The sequence below is a fragment of the Myotis brandtii genome, unplaced genomic scaffold, assembly GCF_000412655.1.
Source record: "Myotis brandtii unplaced genomic scaffold, ASM41265v1 scaffold99, whole genome shotgun sequence".
NCBI lineage: Eukaryota > Metazoa > Chordata > Mammalia > Chiroptera > Vespertilionidae > Myotis > Myotis brandtii.
The window spans coordinates 1,166,795-1,172,276 of NW_005372121.1; positions in this window are offsets into that span (position 1 = coordinate 1,166,795).

Genomic DNA, 5,482 nt, shown 5'->3' on the forward strand with positions numbered 1-5,482 from the left:
ATGATTAGCTTCTGAATTTTGTACTAAGTGAATGAATTACCTATCCTATATAATAAAAGCCTAATATGCTAAGTGTCCAACTGTTAGTTCGACTGTTGAACCAGTCACTATGACATGCGCTGACCACCAGGGGGAAGACACTCCGACCTGTAGGTTAGCTTGCTGCTGGGGTCTGGCAGATCAGGACTGGGCAAGATGAGCTGGACATGCCCCTGGAGCCCTCCCATGGTCCCTCTCAGGCCCTGATCGTGCATCGGTGGGGTCCCTCAGCCCGGCCTGGGCCCTCTTGCAATCTGGGGCCCTTTGGGGGATGTCAGAGAGCTGGTTTTGGCCTGATCACTGCAGGCCAGGCCAAGGGACCCCTCCAGTGCACAGATCCATGCATCGGGCCTCTAGTTCAAAACTAAAACTATGTGCAGGAAATAAGGAATATGGTAATATTAATATATTTTATTTTTAACTTTTGATTAACTAATGTATCTTTTCAAATTGATAAACATCATTATACTCTTAGAAGATGATTTTTGAAATTATAAACATCCTTTATAAATGATGCATTTTAAAGGTGGGCTTCAGGAAACCAAGATAAAAATATGTGCTTATATGACAATGGGGTGATGAATCATAACTAGCATACATATAAGAACTTGCTGACAGCGCAGTTATAGAACCACTTCTCAGATAACTGGTTCTGGGAAGTTCTTCATGATTCTGTGCCAGTTCTGATTTTTGTCATCATTGTTCTATTATTGAGAAGCTGTAGTTTCTCAGAATTTTTCCTTTGACCCAGTTGATATGCAGAATGTCCATATTATTCCCCACCCTCAGATCAGTTTCCCATCCAGTTACTGCTTATTACAAAGGAATTTAACATTTTGGAAATCTCTCTATGACTCAAATGTTAAGATTATGTCTGCTTTTTTCTGAACATAATGGATGCATATGGTCTAGTCAATATTTCTATTTTAAAGTTTGGTGAGTGTTTAATGCATCCAGTGATTGCTACCGATCGCATGAGTGCTGTCCATTACAAAATACCTGTGCTGTGTCGTCAATATATCAATATTATTTACCAGATAAATCCTCCAAATTCTCTCAAATGAGAAAGTTAAGGTTCCTTTTTATTATTGCAAAAGTACATTTCTCTCAAGACTCATAATGACTTCAAATAGTCTTAAAACTATCTCTGTATTTTTGTTTCCAGTTTATATAGAAACGTTGGTTAATTCCTTAAAAATTAAAAGTTGAATGGGAGGTTTCCTCTGCTTAAAAACATTGAAAATTATGAGAAAACATTGAATCTCTTATATTTGCTTTTGTGTATTTGAAATGTGGCTTTTAACTTGTTTAGCACTTAATGTCACAGAGGATTTCAGTGAGGAATATGTTTGTCACGCCAAATCCCACTTTTGTAATGACAGCATGCAGCAGGGCAAGAAGTCACATGCAATTACATTTTGATTAGCTATAGGGTGTGAGGTTCATGAGCACTAACATTGTTATTTTTTAATAATATGCTTTAAATGAAAATGCAAAGAGAATATATTTTCCAAAGTATTTTTGTCACTCTATTTGTCAAAAATATATTTGTTAAAATATTGGTCACTCTATTAAACTAGCATTTCTTTTAATAATGACATTTATGGAAAGTATAGTACATGGGCCAAATATGGCCTACTACCTGTTTTTGTAAAAAAGTTTTATTGGAACACACACACACACTAAGGACATTTATGTTTGGGCAGTAACAAGTTAAATTGTGTTAATTGCGGCTTACGATGATGACTTTGAAAATATATAAGACTTTAAATAACTTCTGATTTATCAAAAACTATTAAATTATATCTTCCAAGTCACTTCAGTGTTAAAAAAATTATGTTTTTGAAAATATGTAATCAATATACAATATAGACAATAATCCCCTATAGTTTTATTGGAACACACACACACACACACACAACACACACATACACTAAGGACATTTATGTTTTGGCAGTAACAAGTTAAATTGGGTTAATTGCGGTTTATGATGATGACTTGAAAATATACAAGACTTTAAATAACTTCTGATTTATCAAAAACTATTAAATTGTATTTTCCAAGTCACTTCAGTGTTAAAAAAAATTATGTTTTTGAAAATATGTAATCAATATACAATATAGACAATAATCCCCTATATATTGACAGGCTATGTTTTAAAACCTAGAATTTGTGTTAATTTTCCACTTCAAGTACTTCTTTACCGCAAGTTGAAATTTTCTGACATTATTATAGATTGTAACTAACATTTATTTTCCTTTTATTCATATATCCTGTGGCAAACAAAATTAAAATAAAAAAGATTTGGATAGTTTTCTGTTTAAGAAAAACCAAAATGAAGAAACCTTGCCAAGTTATCTGATCCCTTAATAGTTTCATTGTTAGTGATTTTCCTCTAACAAAGGATCTTATATTGAACTAGAGGCCTGGTGCACAAAATCATGCACTGGGTGGTGGGGGGTGGGTGGGAGGAGTCCCTCAGCCCAGATTGTGAGAGGGTGCAGTCCAGGCCGAGGGACCCTGCCAGTGCATGATTGGGGCTGGGGAGGGACGTGGGAGGTTGGTCAGCTGGAGAGGGATCACAGGGGCGGGGGGCCCTCCAGGGTGTGTCCAGCCCATCTCGCTCAGTCCTGATTGGCCAGACGCCAGCAGCAAGTTAACCTACTGGCCAGAGCGTCTGGCCCCTGGTGGTCAGTGCACATCATAGCAACTGGTCGACTGGTCGACTATCTGCCCCTTGGTGGTCAGTGCACGTCATAGCGAGTGGTTGAGTGGCTTTAGCATATCATTAGCATATTATGCTTTGATTGGTTGAACGGACAACCAGATGACTGGACACTTAGCATATTAGGCTTTTATTATATAGGACTAGAGGCCCGGTGCACAAAAATTTGTGCACTCGGGGGTCCCTCAGCCCAGCCTGTGCCCTCTCGCAGTCTGGGACCCCTAAAATTATTTTAATTGATTTGAGAGAGAGAGAAAAGGAGAGAGAAACATCAATATTTAAATAGGTATAAGATGTTGTTGTTTTTCATTGTAGTCAAACCAAGTGAAACATATTAGGTTCAACATTAAAAGTAGGTAATGTAATCAGTGAATGTATATGAGTCAGGATATGAAAAGAATCTTGCAACATCATGAGATAGAGATTAAATCAATAGGCCAGGTTGGCTATGTGTTTTGCTTAGAAATGAGTAAGTAAATAGGTCAACCTTTGGATAAACTAAATTCTTGGTGTTAAACCAACCATCTTTCAAGCCCCTTGATTCATTTTTCCCGTGGGATTAGTCTCCTCCCCTTAACAAGGGCTCAGAGGCCCAGTGGAATTTACACTAATCAAAGCAGGGCTGGCAACTCAAGCAGCCTCAGTTTCAATATAAGAAGAAGCCAGAGGCAGCATTTAAGCTACTGGTGAGTGTTTTGCACTTTGAACCACCCAGCAGGCCAGACCTTCTTCTTCCAATATACCTTACAGCAAAAAATAAGGGCCAGCCAGTACACACCATGTTGCACCTGGCAGGAATCCAAGGGAAATGTAAGCCATATAGGACTGGTAACAAGCTTGACTAACTTGTTTGGGTCCCAGAATTTACTCTTTCAATGAAAACTATTAAAAGTTGGAATGTGACTTTGGCACAGCTGTTTCATTTCTACTTTATTTTTTTCTGGCTTGTTATTTGTTATATGACCCTAAAGCTAATCTAAATTTGAGAAAGCTCAGATCTGGAAGTTCTTTCAAAGTTTGTTATAGGAGACTAGAGGCCTGGTGCATGAAAATGCATGCACTGGAGGGGGGGGTCCCTCAGCCTGGACTGCCCCCTCTCACAGTCTGGGAGCCCTCAGGAGCAGGAGGCAACCCGGTGATCAGGGGAAGGTGATGCCCCATCACATCTCTGCTGCTGCCACTGCTGGCAGCGCAAGCCTCGGCCAGCCCTGGTTACCTGAGACTTGGGTGGCCCTGGGCGGCTGGGGGGCTGAGAGGACTGGGGGACTTTGGAAGCAGGCACGCCGGCAGGGCTGAGGGAACTGGGCACTGCCATCTTGTGGCTGTGGGCGCCGCCATCTTTGAGGGTGGGGCAGTCAATTAGCATTTCCCTCCTTATTGGCTGTGGGCGCCGCCATCTTTGCAACAGTGTGGGGGTTAATTAACATATTCCCTCTTTATTAGATAGGATGGTATTGAATAGAGTCATCAAGTCTCTAATAGTAGATTCCAATCCCAGCTCTGTCTAATCTAGGTCTGGCAAGTAGACCAACCCCCTTACTCTCAGGTGCCTCATCTATAAAATGAGGTTCATAATGCTGTCCCCAGAGAGAGTTACTGGATGTTTAAAACTCGGATATACTTGAAGCACTCGGCACATAGTAAGGACTCAATGATTGTTCTGAGCCTTCCCAGCCCCCCCTTTTCTTCTTTTCCTTCTTAAGGTAATACAAGGCTCCTAATAATTTTAGATTTTTCTGTCTTTGTTTATTTTTTACTCTTTGATTCTAATCTTTTCCTCCTTGTCTGCAACTGAGTCCTGTGCTTGCTCTTTAATTATTTTAGGTTGGAGCAATCCTTCTTGCATTTTGACAACTTCCTAAGTGTTTGATATTTCTTATTAAAAAGCAATTGGCGCCCTAACCGGTTTGGCTCAGCGGATAGAGCATCGGCCTGAGGACTGAAGGGTCCCGATTTGATTTGGGTCAAGAGCATGTACCTTGGTTATGGGCACATCTCCAGTAGGGGGTGTGCAGGAGGCAGATCGATGTTTCTCTCTCATCGATGTTTCTAACTATCTCTCTTCCTCTCCCTTCCTCTCTGTAAAAAATCAATAAAATATATTTAAAAAAACAAAAAACATTTGGCTTGCCCTGGCTGGGTTACTCAATTGTTTGGAGCATAGTCCCGTACATCAGGGTTGTGGGTTTGATCCCCAGTCAGGGTGTTATGGTAGTAGTGGAATTTTTGGGGTGCCGCAAAGAAAATCATTTCTTGAGGCCTGCACAGGAGAATGGGGTTTTGTGGAAAGCTTTATTGTTGATGTAAAATTAAGGGGATTGCCCTTCAAGGTACTATTTCTGTCCATCTTGTCTTCAGCAGGGTCAGAATTAAGGCCACTGCCCAGAATTTCTGCTCCATATTAAAGTCCAGTCCAGTCCAGCATCCTGCATGTGGAGTCCTCACGGCCATGGGCCATGCGGCTGCTTAAGGCCACATGGTTATGGAGAGAGAACCGGTGAGTGCACGGGGCAAGTGTGGGTCACGGAGAAACAGAGAACGAGAGCAAATGAGAGAGAGGGAACTCTTTGGGGATCTTAACCAGAGTGTTTTCAAACTAACCAATTAACTCTCCAAGATTTCATGGGCTTCTGATGGGGTCTTCCCCTTAGCGAATCCATTATTTCCCAGGATAGACTGACAGGCAAGCACCTTCCCAACTTCACTAGGCATACACCC